Below are 22167 nucleotides of genomic sequence, written 5' to 3' on the forward strand. Positions count from 1 at the left end.
TGTGGTTTCAGACATCTGGACCCCAATGAACATTTTTTTAATTCTCAGAATAAAAAATATGTTTAAATAATCAGAAAGTATGAAAGAATATTAAACATAGGAAATATTCTAAAAGTGGAACGAGTCATCTTGGCGTACATCTAATAACATGGGATTTATAGTTTACTTTTTTACTTTGTGCTATCATAGACTTGTTATTCTCTAGCTGTGCTGTTTGTTCTGTTTTCAGTGTTCTGACTGTAGGCAAAGCTGGAACCTGTGAAAGTTCAGAATATTGAGGCTGTGTTTGAATTATTCATTTGTTATCAGTATAATAAAATCCAGGAGTGATTTTCTTTCTCATTCAGTTAGGATTAGTGTTTTTGTTGTTGTTGTTTTTTGTGATCAACCCACACAGACACACACACACACACACACACACACACACACACACACACACACACACACACACACACACTTGCACCAGACTCTAGACATTTTTATGTCTGTGTCTGCAACTTTCTATATTTTCACATGACTGAGCTCAGCTTTTTTTGTTTGTCTGCTCCATTGGATTTAATAGAAGACAAAAAAACATGTTCTTGCACCGTGATGATTCAGATATTTTGTACAAACTAATAAACCCAATACAGGAGAGGGAATGAATAAAGAGGTGCAATATAGAACAAAATGTTCTATAAATCAAATCCTCAATATGGTTACACACTTATACCCTATTGTAAAGTGCGATTTCATTCTGTATTTTAATAGTATATGTAACTCTAATTACATGTATGTTATATTTACATTTAAATTTAAGGCATTTAGCAGACACCCTTATCCAGAGCGACATACAAAAGTGATCTGAAGTCTTTATTTATAAATACATCATCACTGGTTAACAAACAGGGAAAATTTTCCTACCGCTTCCTGAAATACTTAAATTAGCACTTTCCAGGTTTGCTTTGTAGAATTTAAGAGTTATATTTATATTAAGTATGTAATCTTGCGTACCAATGTAGATTTATTCAATGCTAGAGACTCAAAGCACTTTTGTACGTCGCTCTGGATAAGGGCGATGCTGCAAATGCAAATGTAAAAATAAGTGCTAGCTCAAATGTTTCAGGAAAGGTAGGCAGCGATTTAGCATGACTTCTAGGGGAAGTTTATTCCACCTCGGTGCCAGAACAGAAGAGTCTTGATGTATACATACCTCTTACCCTGAATGATGGTGGGACCAGTTGAGCAGTGCTAGAAGGTCTGAGGGAGCATGGTGCAGTGTGAGGAGTGATAAGCGCTTATGATATATGCAGGAGTGATATGAGCTTGTAAAATGATACAGCGTATAAGACATGTGCCATCCATTTCTAAATTAACAAGATAAAATCAATCAATAAATTAAATAACAAATGAATACTACTACTACTGTTGCTACTAAAGAAGAAAAAGTTGAACTTTATATTAGGCAAACGGCTGAGGGGTAAAAAAAACCTTCTGATACTGCCTGTTATACGATAATAATCAATTGTGCAGATGTAATGCCAACACACACCTCCACCATTGAATAATTTCCTTTAACAGAACATTGCACAGTGTTTTGGCTTCTTCCATTAGGGGTCGCCACAGCGGACCATCCGCATGTTTGATTTGGCACGTTTTTACGCTGGATGCCCTTCCTAATGCAACCCTCCCCATTTATCCGGGCTTGGGACCGAAACTAAGAGTGGCTGGGGTTAGATCCCTGACCGGGAAACGAACCCGGGCTGCAGCGTTGAGAGCGTTGCATCCCAACCACTGGACCACCAGGGACCCTTATTCATTGCTAATATAAGGTTTTAATATAAATATATATATATATATATATATATACAGTATATTTACATAGGAGTGTGTTTATAGAGGGCATTTTGTGTTACCTGTTCACTTAACTTAAAAACTGCACTTTAATTCAACATAAAGAAACACTCAGTATTTATTATTCAGCGTCGATAATTAGTTCTGTAAGTATGTGTCACACTTTCAGGTAAGAGGAGGTGAGGAGGGTGGTCAGGACGATGATTAAATTTGGCCTATTGGTCTATAAGGAGAGTGTGTGGAAAGAAAAGTAATAACAGTGCTACTGGATGAGGACTGGAGTTGTGTTGAATCCATGTTAGTGACAGACGAGGATTGATGATAACTGCGAGTGATAGAATCTTCGAAGAGTCCCACAATGCAGTGCTTGTGAGCAGCCTGGTGTTTAATAAGCTGAAGCTGTGATAGCCTTTAAAGCTTCTAATAAAGCAAGGATTGTTTAATTAATGCTTAAAAAAGGAGTGTTAAGCAGGATTTCTAAAGGACACACCTCATATATTATCTTTAGGCTGCTTGGTTTAATGAGTTTGGTATTCAAATGTAGAACTGCATCATGGGCTTTATGATCTTTCCTCTTCTTTGGATCTGCTTTATCATTTCTGTATCATTATTTTGACCTTTACATAAGAAGGTTTGTACTAACCTATACATTTCTGTTTCTTTTCAATTGCAGGTGAGACTTTAAGGCGAAAAATCAAACAGCTTTGGATTTAAGAAGCTGAAACGGACCTTGTGGAAGAATCCTACAATATCTAGGTACAAGTAATATTGAAGTTATTGAAGTTATTACTGTAGTTGTGTTGAATACATGTTCAAGTCAAGACAATAAGCTTTATTTGGCATTTCAACCATATATAGCTGACAGCAAAATGAGACAATGTTCCTCCAGAACCCTGGTGCTACATTAAACAACATAGAGCTACGTAACAGAAAGCACAAAGCTAAGGACTAGTAAGTGTCCTCACCACATAAAGTGCATCGTGTGTAACCTGGTGCAAGACAGACAATGCAAAGACAACACAAGACAGTGTAGGACAAATACACAAAACACAAAATTGCGCTGCCAGTAAACCCACTGTATATTACATACAGTGCAGTGTGTAAGAGAGAACTGAGTACAGGAGTGTACTTGTAATTAAACAAAATCTAAACAAAAAGGGTTTGTGCAAAACAGCAATAGCAGCGGCAGAAAAGGATGTGCAAAAACAGCATGAAAACAGCATGTAAACAGTTTGTAATAATGAAGTAATACAATATGGGTGGTGCTGAGACATGGATGTGTGAAGTGAGTACGAGTGTGTGTGAGTCCGGGTTGTACAGATCAGTCACACAGTTGAGTGTGTGTGTAAATGTGATGAACCAGAAGTAATGGTCACAGCAAGGGATAGAATGTATTAGGGGTGTAGTGGTACACAAAATTTACGGTTCGGTACGTCCCTCGGTGTTTGAACCAGAGTTCGGTTCAGTTCTGGTACGGTTATGGGGAGGAAATGCAAGACATAAAATTGCTTGTTGTTTTTTAATTAATGCAGTGTATTATTATTATTAACATTTGTAAACATCTACAGTTAACATTTTTAAACGATTGCACTGGCTTGTGCAACCCTAATGGCTGGGTTTTTAAATAAAATGCCTGCTTGGTTAAATAATATATTAAATATTTTATGAAAAATAAAATAGAATAAATCAAATTACTTTTTATTATATAATTTAAATCAACTAATCAATTAAATTGCCACAAATTAAATTGATTAGATAAATATAAAATATATCTTTTAATTATATATGATATAATTTAAAGATAAATAATTGGAAATATTTAATTGAAAAGTCTACATTTGTTAGACCCCATTTGGGTACTATAGTGTGTGTGTGTGTGTGTGTGTGTGTGTGTGTGTGTGTTTGTGTGTGTGTGTGTGTGTGTGTTACATTTAATATTGAGTTTCCAAAATGTATGTTCTACTTAACTGTTATTTCCTGATATGTGAAACTTAAAAAAAAATTTGAAAAATTTAAAGCTGGACATAAAACGCTAAAGAATTCTTATCACTATAAATCCTATAACAAACTTGCGGTGCACCACTAAATTCCCCCCTAAGGCAACTCAGATTTTAACTTTGTTCCGCAGTTAAAAAGGATTGCATTCCATACACGTGTGTTCCAAACCGGAAGCCGTGTAGCGAAGAATTTCGATACGAATACCTGTACCGTTATACCCCTAATATATGTATATATTGGTGCTTCGGCAATAAGTTAAGAAGTGTGCATCAAGTACAAGTTGGCATTTGTATCACAATGCATACATTTTTAACATATTTGCATCAGTAAAATTAGTAATTATTTAAATATAATTTTCTCTAAACACACTTTACTTTTATCATTTGGAAATTGAGCAATAATTTGTGACTAATATTTAATATGTATATTGATTTCTCTTTGCTAAACTGTTTTTAAAGCATGTTCTCTCAGCACAAATGCTGCAACAGTATGAGAATAGGACATATCACAACACCACACTATATATATATTATATATGTTTCTTGTGATTCTTTTGGCATCTTTCTTTTTTTATTATTTGTATGTAGACTTTGGCACAGTACCTCTATTCTCCCCCAATAACTCAGTGGTACGACCTGGAAGCACACAGAGATGTTTGTGAAGGGGAAATCTAATTTATTTTTCATATACTCTGAAAGATTGAGTTCTGCATACAGTATCACGGCACATAGCTATTTCACACCACATCACAAAAGATGAAAGAATTGTGGCAATGAGTGAGACGTGTGAGAATATGTGCAGGAGGAGTCGGCAGGCGCAGGGGCAGCTGAAGCTGCTGCCAGCAAGAACAATGCAGACAGTGTTGAATGAGTCACTCTGTCTGCCGTCACTGCTTATTTTTATTTCTCTTTACTGACGCTCATGCAATATGACATCAATGCAAACAATTAACGGAAAGCACTTAGCTGTGATTCACAGTGTGTTACTGCAAGCAGGCAAGCAAATGCAGTTTGTGACGTATAAGATTAATGATGTTTTAGTAGTGTATTTAAATATTTGTTATATTATTTGAGTGTAAAACGTATCCAAGTGATAAATAAAAATATCTTTTCCATGTACCAAGATATTATTAGAGCATATAAAAATAACCCACAAGCCAAAACAATCGGGAAGATTGTAAAATACTAAATATATATTGCTTACAATTCAGCTGAATGAATGAAATTTATGAATGAACGAATGAATGAATGAATGATTGAATGAATGAATGACGGAATTAATGAATAAATAGGCAGGCAGTATTTAAGGATGGAAATGGATCTTTCATTCAGTTCTGGTCTGCACTGCCATGTTCTCATTTGACCTTTGTTAATGAAAAAACTGAGAACATCATGCTAAGATTGACAGCAACACTATCAATGTAATAAGGTCACAACTGTACCAGATTATACAGTACATCCAAAGCGTTTTCAGTGCAGTCCAATCTTCTTCTCAGGGAAACTGGGGTTGCTGTAGTTTGATTTTGGAGAGGTCCAGAGGGAGGGGGTTGTACAATTTGACACAGCCAGACACAAAAAGGGGTAAGAAACCTGATTGAGGGAAAAAAAACAGAAGCAAATAGGAACAGGTAGGGAAGGGATGGAAAATGTTTGCGGCTGCATTTTATAAGCCAGTAGTATGGTTAGTGGTGAGATCAGTGTGAACAGTCGCCTGTATATTTAGGTAGTAAATTATGGCTTCATGCTAAATCTGTAGTGTTCATATGACTGAGGTACGACAGAAAGTGCTGTTTAAATCCTGTCCATTATAGAAGTTCATTGGCTTTGATATACTCATACAAGCTTGTTTGCCTCACACCTTATGGGTTCAGGGTTTTAACCACACCTCCACCCTGCATACATTACCCTGCATTTATTGTACTTCTTATGCTTTAGGGGTTTCCACTGGGTATTTAATCTGTTTTCCTCCAGCAGTCCAAAGATGTGTTATAGGTAGACGGGCATTTTCAAATTGTCCATATGCAATTATACCCTGAATGGTTTGGAACCTCATCCAAAGTCCCCAATTCCCTGACATTCCATGAGACCCTGTGTAGGATAACCATCATAGAAAATGTGAATGTATTCACACAATGCTCATATATTTAAATACCCACTCAACTACCATCAATTACTTACAGATATTTTGTATTTGGTGATCAATATGACATTACAGATTTTATATCACATCTGGGTCTACTTAGAATCTAGGATCCACTGCTCCTCAGCCTGATCCCAATCCAGCCTGGGTATTGCAATTCTCACAACAAGGCTACTCCCAATTTACTATCTCTATTTAATCCGCTCCTTGCTCGTTCTGGGAGTTCCTTTGGTTTTGTTTTCGTACAGTTTATTTTCTGATTCTTTCTCGTGTTTTGAACTTTTGTCTGCTTGCTGTTTGAGCACATTTATTTTTTTACTTAAAACGTTAATCTTACTCTTTCACTTTCCACTGACCACTAATTCATAATGCTTTAATCATACAATCCTTGAGAATAAGGTAGAAAAAAAATAAATAAAAAAAAATAACAATGTGGGTTTTACAAGTCAAAATGTCAATTTGTTTACTTTTTTCCTACCTTGTGTACCATGGATGAAACCATTCTCAGCAATAATATTTCTTTTAGCACTTCTTTTAATTCACGCTATTACAAATATAAAATCTTGAAAACCCTTTAATGACATAAAACATTACCTAGGCAACAGAGTGTAGGACTCGATCAAGGGGTGTAACATGTGGCTGGGTTGCATTTTACTCTGTTTCTTGTCCTCTCACTGGTCATTATGTTATTAAAAGCATCTGTCTAGAGCAAGAGCAGTGACTTTAGACTTGCCAGAGCCAGGTTGTGGCACAAAAATCTGCTTTAGTGAACTGTTCATTAAGCCAGCCATAACCTTTGCTGTGATGACCTGTGTGATAAAGGAAGTTTAGGGCTGTCTATTGATTTGGCCCTATACATTAATTCTTCATCTATCCACCATTGCTTTATATTTTTTATGCCATGGCCTAGAATTGAGTAGATAGATATATTGTATGGCCAAACGTTTATGGACACATGAATATAGGGTTTGTATGTGACTTTTAATCATCCTATTTCACATTTAGTCCCTATTCGCTGTTATACTAGCCTCTACTCTTCTGGGAAGATGTTCCACTAGATTTTGGAGAGTGCTTGTGGAGATTTGTGCTCATTTAGCCACAGGCGTGTTAGTAAAGTCGAATATTGATGTAGTGCAAAAAGGCCTGGGGTGCAGTCAGTAGGGTGAAGGTCAGAGCTCTATAGCATACCACTTAAGATTTTACCACCCTAAGCCATGTAAATCATATCTTGATGAAGCTCACCTTGTGCACAAATACATTGTCATGCTGGATCATGTTTGAGTTTGATAGTGACGAGAAGAGACAATTTAATTCTACTGCATCCAAAGAAATCATGTTCAATTGTTCAACTTTGAGGTAGCAGTTTGGGGAAGTAACATATGCCTGGAAAAGTCTGTTATCCCAATACATTTGCCTATATAGTGTAGTTCACAATCTTTTATGGTGTTATTGTCAAGAATAGCATTCCATCTCAGCATTTGAAAGTGTCGATAAACTCTGAAATGTATTTCCAACAACTTGCCTAATGTTATAAAACACTGCTCTCATGGCACTTTGGTTCCAATTAGCCTTTATTGTTTGCTGCTCCAAACACCACTGGCACCAACTGTCATGGACTAGTTATATATCCCAGACCAAAACAGCAAAAATCCGCTGAAATTATTGAGCAGGGTGGCTCTGTAGTGGCACAGGACCCAGGATAAAAAATTAATTGTCTTTAAATTTAGTTTTTATCCTTTTTGGGTATATTCTCAGCAAGACGAGAGAGAACAATATACTCTAACAATGTTCCCCAGTATTCTTTTCAATTATATATACATTATTTATTTTATTTTATTTTTTTAATAGACATGTTTGTCTGTACTGTACATCCTGTTGATCCAACTCCCTCAGGAGGTCACAATCTTGGTCCAGTTTGTTCTTTGCTATTTCTCCAAAATCCACCAAAATCCAATCATGTTTGTTTCAATTAATGTAAAGCCTACAGATATGGACAAATTAGTTTGAGAAAAAAAAAAACACGCAATTTTCCTGAAATAGCTTTAAATGGAAAAAAGTAATTGGTGTCCTTAATTGTTTATTCAATATATATAAAAAAAAAAAAAACGTTCCTAGGTTACGTATGTAACCCTGGTTCCCTGAAGGAATGAGACGCTGCGTCAACAACATCATTGGGATGTCCACTCTTTGAATCACGTGTGTAATCTGTATAAAAGCACATGCGATGGATACGACCCTAGCTTCTGAAATGTAACGAAGCTCTGCAGGGATGCAGGGAATGTGGCCTTGAGACACAACATCTCGTTCCCTCAGGGAACCTTCGTTACATATATCACTTTCAGGAACTTGAGCTGTGTCAACAACGCTTTGGGAACAAGAGAACAATACCGCCAGACTGACACGTCCCTGCCTAGTGTGGATGGGCACAGCTAGGTTGAAGAACGGAGGAGCCAGGAGTGGCCCTATGGTCAAGGCTGTAGAACCTGACAAAGGTCAGCGGGGTGGACCAGCCAGCAGTGTTGCAAATGTCTTGGAGAGATGCTCCAGAGGACCAGGAGTAAGCTCTGACCCTGAAAGGTGCGGGGAGACCAGAGGACTTATAAGAGGATGAGAAAGCATCGAAAATTCACCTTTTGAGGGTCTGCTTGTTAAGCTTCTCCTTGTCAGGGGCCTGAAAGGGAGGAGGATAGAATGCCTGCAGCACGACAGGTCTTGGGGCAAACCGAGCAAACAATTGATTTTTGTAGTTCTCAATAAAACTTCTGCACCTAGTTTTAAGCAAACTGCTCCTGTCTTAGGTTTGAAGGGGGTATATTACATACTGTATGTTTCTCTTTTCATAAATCTAAATAGGAATCAGATCAGGGATCAAAGAAGGCAACCTCAGAATAGTCCAATATTTTCTTCTTAGACATTCTTGGGTGCTTTTAGATATGCAGTATGGGTCATTATTTTAATAGAGGACTAATAATCTTTCACTGAGACAGAGCTTTCTGACAATGGACAGTACATTTCGTTCCAGAATGGCTTTGTAGTCATGGTAGTATTTCACTGTGCCCTGCAGAGATTCAAGGCTGCCTGCGCTAGATGCAGCAAAGCAGCCCCACAATTTAATCAGGTCTCCACCATGTTTCACAGTGGGTATCGTGTTTCTTTCTTTGAAAGCTTAATTTTTACATCTCTGAACCTACAGCTGATGTGCATTGCCACTAAGCTCCAGTCTTGCCTCATCTGTTCTCAGGAAAATGTAAATATGCATTTTTGAAATTTTGAAGAAAACCATTAGTTCTAAAACTCCACTATAATCCAATTTTAATCTATCAATAACCAATGTAATATTTTTTTTTCTTTGGGTATCAATAATTGTTTTCCATGTCTGTGTATCCAGATATCTCTTAAAAATGTGTTTTATATAACCTTTAATTTCAGAGCTTAATTAAGCATTATGTTGTTCTTTGTTCAGCGATCCGTTACAGTTTCTCTGCCACAGTAATAAACGCTTCATCGCTATTGAGACAGTAATGAGATCAAGTTCATAGTCAATTAGCATTCATTCCATTTTGATATATGAATGAAAATCGAAAAGCCTTTTATTGTCTGTAGAGCCACAATTTTCTCTTTGGATTTTTTTTTTTTTTTATCTATTTGAAATTATTTTTAGGGCCCATCACAGGTTCTTGTTTACACTGTAAAAGGATTCTTGATTTAGAAGAACGAAGAGAAGCCGTAAAATGGTTTGTATAGGATTGGGGTTCTTTTGAATGATAAATATTTGGCACAATAATGAATACTGTAAGACAGAGAAATGAGCCCGTGTTAAAGAAAGGATTGGTGTAGGACCCATTGTAATGTAGGAGACTTCTTGTGGTTTTTTTTCGTCCTTTTTTTCAATGCAAATATATAATAAAATAAAAATCTCCAAGAAACGCAGCAGTGATCAAGTGAATGCGGCGTACCATTTTTATCCCTGGGAATCAGCATGACAAAACCATCAGCATGAAACTAATACTCCAGAAATGCGCCAGCCATTGCTGCATCTCGGAGAATGAAGCTTAATATGTTTCCACTGATTTTTCACCAAAACAGGAAATATTCACATGGGGGTGAAGAAAGGTGAGAGGCAGAAGCTGAAATTTTCTTTCTAATGAAAAAACATCCCACTAGCTTTGCTATTCTCTCCCAGTTGTGTGTCAGTACACTCAGTTATAGTTATTTTTTTCCCCATATACACGTTACCTCAACAGAAATGTAATACTATTTACCCAAAACTAGTGTGGAACTCAGCTTTTTAGAGAAAGTTTTAACCTAGTCCAACAAACACAAGCCTACTTTTAAGTTAATCTTTTTTTTTTTTTATGATGAGACTTCCCATTTTCCAGAGTGGATATATTTGAAAATTTAGTTTTTTTTTCTATTCAGAAAGAAAAAAGATGGTGGAGGAGGCAGTCCTGCAGTTATTGTCTCTTTTATTCAGTTTCAAACTGTTGTTAAAGATGAACATCACGTCCTACAACTTGTAAATGCATTCAATGGAGACATCATAAACACCTGATGGAAATGATGCAGGACAAAGCTTCTTCTGCTTTTCCAAGTGTACAGTAGTCTTGTACATTAATAAAATGAATAAAAAGCTAATAAAAAAAGCATAAAAACAATATTACTAGTATAGTTTTTTTTTTTACTGTTTTTTCTTTATTTTGAATGATGTGTTATTAACCGATGATGTCTCTTTGGAAGTACAATCAGTATTACCAAAACATGAAATGAAAGAAAATTATTAGTATTTTTTAAATAAATTTTTTGGAAATGAGCTGAATGTCCTTCATGTTATTAGACTCTTAGCAAGTGAATTTTTAATAGTTAAAAATAAAATATATACACTTATTTAAAGCAAAATTACAGATTCTCTTACCCATTGCGAATTGTGGAAGATATAATACCAAGTTCATAAGAACCCAGATAAACAATATAATATCTTTGCTTTTTTTGCTTTTATGTTTATAAGCATAGAAAAAACTATTAAAATTTTTTTGTGTATATTTGCATTATAGAAGAACAGGTTGGTGAGACAAATAACCAGTGTAACTTTCATATCTGACTTTCATACATCACATTTTTTACCAATAGGATATTTTCATATTTGTTGTATGATTGTCCTGTATAATTGGCTTGACATAGAAGCATCTAGCATCCGCAGCATGGATTATACTGTATAATGGCATTCCTCCTGGACCAGTATGCAGAAACAAGCAAATTCTGCCAAGTACACAGTCTGCAAATAAGGAACAAGAACAACGTGTTTTGACATAAGTCTGGCTTATTTTGTAGGAGAATGTCTCAATTAGGCAACTCAGTGCTGTGATTAGGGGAAGCTACTCTAGCATGGCCATGACTGTGTGTACAAAACAAGCATAATAAAGACATGGTTTGCCAAGGTTGGTGTGGAAGACCTCCAAAGGCATTCCAATCAGATCCTTGACAGTTGACTACCTGCCTAAATTCAAGCCAGAGGCAATAGAGGCAAGTAAACCCCTTCTGGGAAGACATTAGTGTATTAATCATTTTTTTGGTACCAACTGCATACTTATCACCAATATTTGTGACATTTGTCTGACACCCAGTCCCCAAGCTCATTAACTCCTTGTGGCTGAATAAGCAGAATTTCTAAGTATACTGGAAAGCTTTCACAGCAGAGGAACAGGAGGTTCAAGATGAATATATAGGGGTTAAATATATACAGTGAGTAAAATAAGTATTTGAACACCCTGCTATTTTGCAAGTTCTCCCACTTAGAAATCATGGAGGGGGCTGAAATTGTCATCGTAGGTGCATGCCCACTGTGAGAGACATAATCTAAAAAAAAAATCCAGAAATCACAATATATGATTTTGAAACTATTTATTTGTATGATACAGCTGCAAATAAGTATTTGAACACCTGAGAAAGTCAATGTTAATATTTGGTACAGTAGCCATTGTTTGCAATTACAGAGGTCGAACGTTTCCTGTAGATTTTAGTTTAGATTTTGGCCAATCCTCCACACAGATCTGATTTGATGTTCACTTACTTTTGACCAAAAAATGTCTACATACATTTATTTTGTTATTCAGCCCTAGAGATGCCATGGTTTCAATGAGACACATACAACAGCTTGCTACAATAAATGATACAAAAGGCACCCGACAGCACAATTTGTCTATGTTCTCAGTTAAAACAACACCAAGACCAAAAGCGAATAAAAATGCTCTGAAGGGGATCACCAGTTCACTTAAGAAGAAAGGTCAGGTTGGCTGCAAAATTGCTTTATTGTTTACTTTATCTTCACGGAGTGGTGAGCTTTGACAGGTTTGACCTAATCATTTAACTTTTTGGTCTCATAATTGGATTAAAAAATATATAATAATTAGATAAATGCAAAAAACAATTAGGAAATGTAAATCATGATATAGTGGCCACATTGGACTTTTGCTTTACTGTTACCTTGCTGCTTGCCATACATAAAAAAAAAAAAACATGAAGCATAAAAAAGTATTTGCGCTAAACAATAATTTATTAAAAAATAGTTTATTTTTTTATTAATTTTGTTGTTACATGTTAATCATTGTATAATTTTTTTTTTGCTCCTAGGATTTTTCCCTGTTAGCAACGTTTCTACCTTTGCCTTTGCCATGAAAACCCAGTTCTTTTATCCCTTTAAGTCTCTGCAATATTGTAACAAATTTCTTCCATTTTTTTTTACCACAAGTTTGTGAGAATGGGAATTCTGGCAGGGGGAAATGCCTTCATCTAACTGTGTGAGAATAAGTGCTCGGGCTGCTGAGAACATGCCAGGAAGGCTTGGCAGAAAGGATGTTTGTGAAATAAAATTTTGAGTGCATTGCTTCACTCACTAGTTTAAATGAGTTAGACAGTGAGTCTTGACTCCAGGTCTTTTGTGCTCCCCCCAGTCCCCCCAAACTCTCTGTCTCTTAATCGCACAGATGCTGGAGGTGTCGAATGTTGGGGATGTACAGGGAGTGATGAATGGAAAGTGTTAGGACTGGCTGATCTGCATCTTTACTCTCTGTAAAAAGGTACTCTTGGCTTCAGGTGACAGCCATAAATCATGCTGTTTTCAAGTACACTGAAGTCTGTTTAAGCAAGAACGGCCTTTTTTCACTGTCTCGCTATGTTAGGTTGGCAATATAATGGACCAAATCTGCATTCCATCTTTCCTTTCTTGAGCACTGCTCTTTCCTGAGAGTGTTGTTCTGCTGAATTCACTCCTCTCAGAAAGCTTTATTTACTCTCTATCTGCTTTGCTCTTATGAGGCTACAATCCCTTAATGTTGAGGCCTGTCTGCAGGCACTGTGTAGGATGTTGGAGTTTGGATGATGTCTGGCACTTTTCGATAAGAGCAGAACCTAGGCCTCTGTTTGAAGGAGGGGAAGAAGGAGGAGGAGGGAGAACAGTGGGCACTCACATCAGGAACCTTTCTCTTTGTGTTGGGCTAGTGTGTATTATAATCCTGTTCAGACCTTGGTATTAATATCCTTCTCAGTAGATCAGATAAGATGTGTGGACAGGGTTAAGTGTAGGTTTAAAAGGAGGTCAAATGTGTCTTATTATCTGACCATTTGGACAACTTGTGAAGGAGGTCTGGATACATGGTCACTTTACATTTACAGTGTGGATGTTTTGAGTGGCTGGAATAGGGTTAGGTCAGTTTGAATAGCCATACAGCTAATATAGGCATTAGGCTTGGACTTTCTTGGACTTTCTTTTTTTAATGTCAACAGTCTCCTACACTGACTCAGGAATACAGTTCGCTTCTGCTCATCGTCACTGTACCCCGCAACATTGTATATCTGCTACAAATGGACATTCGGTGCAACCCAGATGAGGATGGGTTCCCTCTTGAGTCTGGTTCCCTTCAAGGTTTCTTCATTATGCCATCTCGGGGAGTTTTTCCTTGCCACAGTCGCCACCGGCTTGCTCATCAGGGACAAACTTACTTATAAAGAACATATTCACTTTTAATCACCACATTATCTGTGTAAAGCTGCTTTGAGACAATGTTCATTGTTAAAAGCGCTATACAAAAAAAAAATAATTTAATTGAATTCATTTTCTTCATAATTGTTATGTTGCCAAAGGCATCAGGCCCACAGGTTCTTGTTAAAGATTTTCCAATTCTTAAAGTGTCTGTTTAGGTTATGGCTCTCTGCATGTCACTCAGCTTCTTCTGCAACCAACCATAGCACATTTTGGGCACAATTTGGGTGAAGTATTTGCACCTCTTCTTTTTCTTTTTCTTCTTCTTCTTTTTCCAGCTGCTCCCATTAGGGGTCACTACAGCAGATCATTAGTCTTCATACCACTCTGTCCTCTACATCTGTCTCTTTCAAATTAACCATGTGCATGTCTTTGTGTGCCGCCTTCATGCTAATGATGGAAAATAAGAAATTCTAGACAGTTGTGATGAACATATGCTTTTTACTCGACTCGGGTTGGTCCTCACCTTTAAGCTATAACAACCTCTATTTTTCTTTTCACTAGATTTTTTAATGTAGCTTTAGGGGTTTATAGCCAGTAAGCCACAAAATCATTAATGGGGTTGGGCAGTGCTCATGGTTGAGAAGACCTGGCATGCAGTCTCATTTCCAATTGTAATGTATTACAGCTAAGGTCACTCCAGTGTTTCTGCAAAAAAAACCCTGGCAAACTACACTGCATCTGGAAAGTATTCACAGCGTTCTCTTTTTCCACATTATGTTATGTTACAGCTTTGTTCCAAAATGGATTAAATTCATTATTTTCCTTGAAATTTTACAAACAATACTCCAATATGACAACATAAAATAAGTTTGTTTGAAATCTTTGCAAATTAAAAAAAAATTTAAAATGACAAAAAAAAAAATCATATGCACATAAGTATTCACAGCTTATGCTCAATACTTTGTTAAAGCACCTTTGGCACCAAGTACAGCCTTAAATCTTTTTGAGTATAAAGCTACAAGCTTGGCACACCTATTTTGGGGCAGTTTCTTGGGAGCGCCGGTGGATGGAACGATTTAATATCAAATTAAATCAATTTTTAACAAGGCTGTAACAAAACAAATTGTCGAAAAAAGTGATGCACTGTAAATACTTTCCGAATGCACTGTCTAGCTTTATGGACCTCACTTTGTTAGCAGCCTTACTGCTGGTGGACCAGCTTTTCTGCATACCGAAATGAGCAAATCCTGCCAAGTACACAGTCTGCAAATAAGACAAGAACAACTTGTGTTGATGCAAAACAGCCTCAGACAATCTTAAAGATGTAATTAGGGGAAGTTACTCAAGCATGATAATGGGCCTATGCACAAAGTAGGGGTCTTTGAGTTTGGAAGACCTCCAGTGGCCTGGGCATATCTTGGACAAGTGACTGGATATCCATACCTGAAAGATGTTCTTGCTGAACATGTGATTCTTAAATGAAAAGTGTTGGATGTTCTAGTTCAGCTATATTATCCTCCACTCTTCTGGGAAAGCATTCCATTGGATTTTGAAATGTGGTTTGGGATATTTGTAACCAACCAGTCACAAAAGCATTGAGGTCAGGCAGTGCTTATATTTGAAAAGGCCTGGCATGCAGTCTGCATTCAGAGTCTAATGGTGTTCATTGGAGTTGAAGTCACAGATCTATGCAGGTCACTAATGTTCTTCTGAACTAACCATGGCTGCTAGGTTTTCATGGATCCTTAGTGCTAGTGAGTTAAATATAGACCGTCTAGACAATTGTGTGGCTCTATCTTTCTATCTTTGTAAAACAGTCTGGGGAATACTGACATATGGGTGTAATGGTGTCTACATAAATTTGGCCATATTTTGTATACAGCATGAAGGATTTAATTCATATGAATTCATATGACTTTCAACTTTTTTTTATTTGTTCTTAATATAAATTCTTCTATTTATTGTATGACTTTTAGCTATTTGTGTCACCTAATAGACCCCCTGAATGAATCATGCCACTTTTACATAACGTCTGGTTGCAGAAACATATTTGGAGATTGTGGTATTTTTTATTATCATTATTTTTTTAGGTGAGCGAGACTTTTTTTACTTTATGCTGTTAAGTGACAAAATCGAAAAATGTGTTCATTTGCATAATCTCAAATTGGCAACATTTCCAAGACAACAGATAATATTTCTCCTTACAGGAAAAGTATACCTGATACGAGGAGCTCTGAATTTTTCCATGTCATCTCAGTTAAATACCTTACTATTGTTTCAGGGAACTAACTAGGAATTTGACAGGCTTATCATTGCTAGTTAGCGAACATGCCTACTGTATTTTGATTTTTTTTTTTAAACCCTCGTACCTCACCTAAAATCTGCATTATGAAGTTAGGCTAGAGAGCTAGGTCTGACTTATTATTTTGTGTGTGATGGACAAGTTTGCTTTATTTGGTACTGTCATTGCAGGCTAGACCAAATCTTTGCATCATTTAGCATCATTTAGCCACTGACAAGATCCCAAGCCATGAAGATCTTCTAGAGTTACAGCAATTAAAAGTGTTCTTTCAGCCAAACAGCACTCCCTTTATGTCCTTCAGCAGTAATCCATAATAAGTGAACAGAAATGTAGATAATGTCAATTCAATTTTTTAATATGATTATAACTATGTAGCTAGTCAGGTCTTTTTGCAACCAGGTTGCAAATGTCTTTGCAACCAAAAAGAAAGGGTTTTACTTATTCTCATTCTTATTTTGTAAAATAAAAGTAAAAATACAAGATTTTGCATTTTGATACAATTACTATATACAGGAAATAAAGGATATTTAATACTACCTGATTGATATAATGTACAGTGTTGCAAGTAAATAATAGTATACAATGACAATTACTTAAAAAAATAAAAACAAATAGGTCTGTGAACTTTGGTCACAGCTGAGAAAATGGATCTCACATTTCATATCACTTTTTACTTTAAGATTGTCTTGTTGTGGTGTTGAAAGCTCATGGAGTTTGATGAACTGAGGGAAGTGCTACAAAGACAGATGATAATCCAACTGTGGCTTTCACAAGTCCAACAGTGAGTGTTTGACTGTTGGAATTAGCTGGCATGTTTTTGTCTGGTTTTGAAGTGATATCAGTTTTTTTTTTTATTATTTGGAAACACTGCTACTGACCAAATTATATTGTAATTGAAAGACATTTGAGAAACATGGAAATACCAGTGGCAAATCGCTTGTCACAAGTGCTTTCTTGAGGGATTTTTTCATTTATCATTACTGTGGAGTTACTGAATGTATACTAAAGGGATCTAAGGATATTAGTGACCTTTATATCTTGGTTAACCTAATACATAGCATCTCTATCGCTGAACTCATTGTGTAGAGTTTATAAATTAGTCATTGTCTTACTGTGAGCATGATCCTAAGAATGAGCAGTAACCGAATAAAGGAAGACAATTGTTATAATTATAGGTATGATAGGGCTTTGATTCGTCCATGTAGAGAAGTGTTTATTGAGTTCTGGGATTCCAAGTGTGTGTGTGTGTGTGTGTGTGTGTGTGTGTGTGTGTGTGTGTGTGTGTGTGTGTGTGTAAAAGAGAGAGAAAGAGACCTACCAAAACCCGACTCAAAACCTGGAAAGGTTGTTTTATACTATTCATTCTTTAACTCTATGATAACAGGCAGACAGACAGACAGACAGACAGACAGTCAGTCAGTTAGATAGATAGATAGATAGATAGATAGATAGATAGATAGATAGATAGATAGATAGATAGATAGATAGATAGATAGATAGATAGATAGATAATATCAATGCTTACAGATTCTATGCATTACTGAAGTAACAATTTTCAGTTTCTCATTACAAAAAGGCATACAGTAAAGACAAAAGAATAATCATCAGTCTACAATTAAAATAAATTATTAATAAATTGAAAAAAAAAAAGTTAATTTAATCGAGCAGGTGGTTAGTGGTTAGGATGCAGCACTCTCACCGCTGCAGCCCAGGTTCGATCTTTGGTCAGGGAAGGAACCCCAGTCATTAGGGTTACACAAGCTTTAGTGCCGGTCCCAAGCCCGGATAAATGGGAAGGGTTGCGTTAGGAAGGGCATCCAGCGTAAAAACATGTGCCAAATCAAACATGCGGCTGATCCGCTGTGACGACCCCTAATGGGAGAAGCCGAAAGAAAGTTTAATTTAATTGTAGCAGGTCTTTTTTTTTTGCAATCAACACTGGAAAAATAAGTTTAGATGATAAAATACATTGTACATGTGAGGCCACACATTCACAGTCACTATAAGAAAGGTTTGTAGTGGGCAATTTTTTCCCCTCCATTCTATGATACTGGTTTGCAAATAGATGGTCTAAAAGTGTCCTGAGAATTTTTTTTGTAATGAGCGCAAAGTTCTCAGTTTTGATAAGATTTCCCATGCAAAGCTCATTACAATGGTTTGCTCAAACTTCAAAAATGTTTTCATGACTGTGTCCAAATTACTATGAAGCCTTATTAAGCTAATCACCCAAAAAAGACAAAACCCACAGTAAAGGTGGTCATGGCAGCATCATGCTAAAGGGCTTGCTGCTCGTTAGGGCTCTAGTCTAACTTTCTTTTGGCTTCTCTCATTAGGGGTCGCCACAGCGGATCATCCGTATTCGTGATCCGCATATTCGATTTGGCACATGTTTTAAGCAGGATGCCCTTCCCAACACAACACTCCCCATTTATCCGTGCTTGGGACCGGCACTAAGAGTGTACTGGCTTGTGTAACCCTGATGGCTGGGGTTGGTTCCTTGACAGGGAATCAAACCCGGGCCGCTGCGCGGTGAGTGTGCCGAAGCCTAACCACTAGACCACCAGGGAACCCGTTAGGGTGCTAGTCTAGTTAGAGGAAATCAAGAAATCTTAAAATACCAATCTGTTCTATCAAGCTGGGGATGAAAAAGGAAATTCAGTTTTCAGCATGATAAGGATGCTAAGCACAACAAAGGAATGGCCTCAGAAGAAAGAGGTCAAAGTTTTGGAATTTTCTTTCAGTCAGAACAGTAGAATGCTTTGATGAAGGCAGGACAAAGATTCTTTCAATAGATATGAAGGGTTTTTTTTTTGGAAGCAAAAGTGGAATAAAATCACCAAATCAAGAACTGGCAAGATGTTGGTAGACTCTTTTACAAAAATATGAAGTGCTATATTACAGAAACAAATGTAACTTGTAACCAAATATTACTAGCATAAAACTATATAATCTTTGTCTTTTACTTATTATTTAGATCTCATAATTTATCTTGGTTTCACAATAACTTTTTTTTTAGACTAGATAATTCTGTCCTTAAATGTGTGTACCACGTGTTTGTGTGTGTGTGTGTGTGTGTGTGTGTGTGTGTGTGTGTGTGTGTGTGTGTGTGTGTTTAATTGCTGAAATGTGAACACTTCCGTTTTTACATGAAGAAAAAAACAAATTAGGGCAGCTGAAGAACACAGACACATTAGCCACCAGCTACTGGTTGATTTACCTGTTTTGAACAGAGGAGCAATCTCTCTTTTTTTTTTTTGTGCATTCTTAGGTACAAAATTAATTTGTGCACCATGTGAGATCCGTCCTCTCCACATCACTGATGTTGCCTCTTCTTCTTATATTTATCCTACTGGGTTTTATTTGGGCTGTATGGGCTTTCAGGAGTTACAGATGAGGAAAAGCGATGTGTCGTCCACACATTCATTATAGAGGGAAGATTGAGTGCATGTCTTTGCTGCGTGAGTTGAAGTGATTAGCAGCAGAAAATAGCAGGGCTGCTGTAGGGGGCACAGAGGTGGGTGTGAAAGCTGGACAGCACGAGGGGCTTTTAATAAAGCTGACCCTTCTATAGTGGGCTTGTTATAAGAAGAAAATGCAGCTTGGGGGATAAAATGAAAGGTAATTTGGAATGAAAATATTTTCTTCCTAGTCTGATGAAGGGCTGGTACAATATTGGTGGTAGAATGTATTGAAGTCTGGTTTGATTTAATAACACAGTTGCTCCCTAGCTGAGATAGAAGGCAGTTAATCTTAGATCATCACAACCACAGCGGGTTATACTGATAAATCAATAGATTTATCAATAGAAACCAACATTGTTACAATAGCTAGGAATCAGGGTTTATCTTTTAACAAAGTGAATATTTATTTTATGTTAGTTAGGTAGCTTCTTCTAGTTAGGTTTGTAAGGGAGGTTTATTTTGGGGTTTTCCAGGAGCTGTTTGACAATTTTTTTTCATTAACTATCATAAATAGCCCACAGGCCAGAAGTTTTATAAATAAACTAAGACTTTGGACTTCTGACTGAAATGTTGAGTTTAAATTCCAAACAATCTGCTGCTCCTGAACCCTCGACTGCTCATTTTGATAATGATATCAATAATGATACTTGTAACTCGCTCTGGATAAGGGCATCTACCAACTGCCATTGAATGTAAATAATAATCCTTTACACACTGAGTAGGCCTAAGGCAAAGGCTAGGAATTTGGGCAAAAAATTTTTATTGAAGTATATTGTGTTTATGCAATTGAGAAAATGTCATTGCCCACTGTTCTGGGTATGATACTGTATGAGGTAATTTGTGTAATTACTCCTGGGCATAAGAAGCCCCACATGGCAAAATATTAAGATTTTAATAGTCTTAAAAACAAATGATTGGCTAGATAATTAGCAAGCAAGAAACAAATTAGAGCCACAATTTGTTTGTTCACTTTTGCTGCAGTGAACTTTGGGGAAAAAAGTGTGTGTTTGGGTTACACACTCATGAAGCTCAGGTTCAAGATGCTCATGCTCAAACAAGCCGTGCCTCAAATCAGTTCCAAGGACTGGTTCGTACTTTCATATACCTATCTTTCCTCTACATAGGATTTTCCTGAGGTTTGCTTTGGGGGGCGAAGCTTATCAATTTCGGGTTCTTCCGTTTGGCCTTGCACTCTCACCTCGCACTTTCACAATGTGTGTGGATCCTGCTCTGGTTACTCTGAGGCTCCAGGGCATACGCATTCTAAATTATATTGACAATTGGTTGATACAAGCTAAACGGAGCAGTTGGCGATTTGGCATCAAGATCTCGTTCTCGCCCACATGAAAAAGTTAGGGTTAAGACTAAACAGCAAGAAAAGTGTGCTTTCTCTAGTACAGAGGACCAGTTATCTAGGCATAATGTGAAATTCGACTATAATGCAGGCAGATTTGTCTGCTCAGATCAAGTCCATCCTCACGGCTGTCAAGAGAGTGAGAGAAGGCCAGTCACTCAAGCAGTTAGCAATTTCAAAGACAGACCCAGAGGGTTTTCCTGGAGGGGCAACCCGCTCCGCATGTTCAAGGTCCTGCAGTAAGACTTACGGGCCCTTGGTATCTGTCACAGGGCCCTATGTTGGGAGCACCTTGTGGTTGCGTATATTAATGACGGATGCCTCCCTCATGGGCTGGGGGGCGGTAATGAGAAGCTGCCCAAGGTCTATGGAAAGGGCACCATCTCTTGTGTCACATTAACTGCCTGGAGATGCTGGCCATGCTTCTAGCGCTATAGTATTTTCTTCCAGAGCTGAGGAGCCATCCTGCGTTGGTCTGTCTTACATCAACCATTCGGGGTGTCTGCGCTCTCACCTCCTTTACAAGCTGGCATGACAGATCTTCCTGTGGCCCAAAGGGAAGCGGCTCTCACTGAGGGCAGTATACATTCCAGGGCGCCTAAACCATAGAGCAGACGCTCTTTCGAGGCAAGGGCCAAGCCCTGAGAATGGAGGCTCCACCCAGAAGTGGTGTAGCAAATATGAAGAAAGTTTTACAGAGCACAAGTGGACCTGTTTGCGACTGGAGAGACCTCGCACTGTCCTCTTTGGACTTCCCTTACTCACCCAGCTCCCGTGAGTTCTGGAGAGAGTACGCCTGAGCAGAGTCCGTCTCCTTCTGGTAGCCCCTTGCTGGCCAGACTGGCCACCAGTTTGTGGACCTGGTAGCCGTTCTTAAACACCCTCCCTGGGAGATTACCCTTAGGTGGGATATTTTCTCTTATGCTAGGGGCACTCTATTTCATCCCTGCCTGGAGATGTGGAGGCTGTGGCTGTAACTCCTGAGGGGGCACAGCTTTTAGCCTCTGGTCTCTTAGCCAAGGTTGAAGAGACCATTCTCCAATCCAGAGCTCCCTCCATGAGGAGATCATATACTGTGAAATGGTGCCTGTTTCACATCGTG

The 22167-nt window shown here is 37.6% G+C and overlaps 1 protein-coding gene across 1 annotated transcript in view; it reads left to right on the top strand.

Annotated features, from left to right (window-relative positions):
• Positions 1-22167, top strand: part of LOC124389585 (leucine-rich repeat and fibronectin type-III domain-containing protein 2) — a 148194-nt gene that overhangs the window by 96095 nt on the left and 29932 nt on the right. Inside the window, exon 3 of the mRNA XM_046854949.1 lies at positions 2507-2589. The gene's annotated coding sequence lies outside the window, so the exon portion shown is untranslated. The remainder of the gene's footprint in view (positions 1-2506; positions 2590-22167) is intronic.

This window comes from Silurus meridionalis, chromosome 8 (genome assembly GCF_014805685.1).
Source record: "Silurus meridionalis isolate SWU-2019-XX chromosome 8, ASM1480568v1, whole genome shotgun sequence".
NCBI classification, from domain to species: domain Eukaryota; kingdom Metazoa; phylum Chordata; class Actinopteri; order Siluriformes; family Siluridae; genus Silurus; species Silurus meridionalis.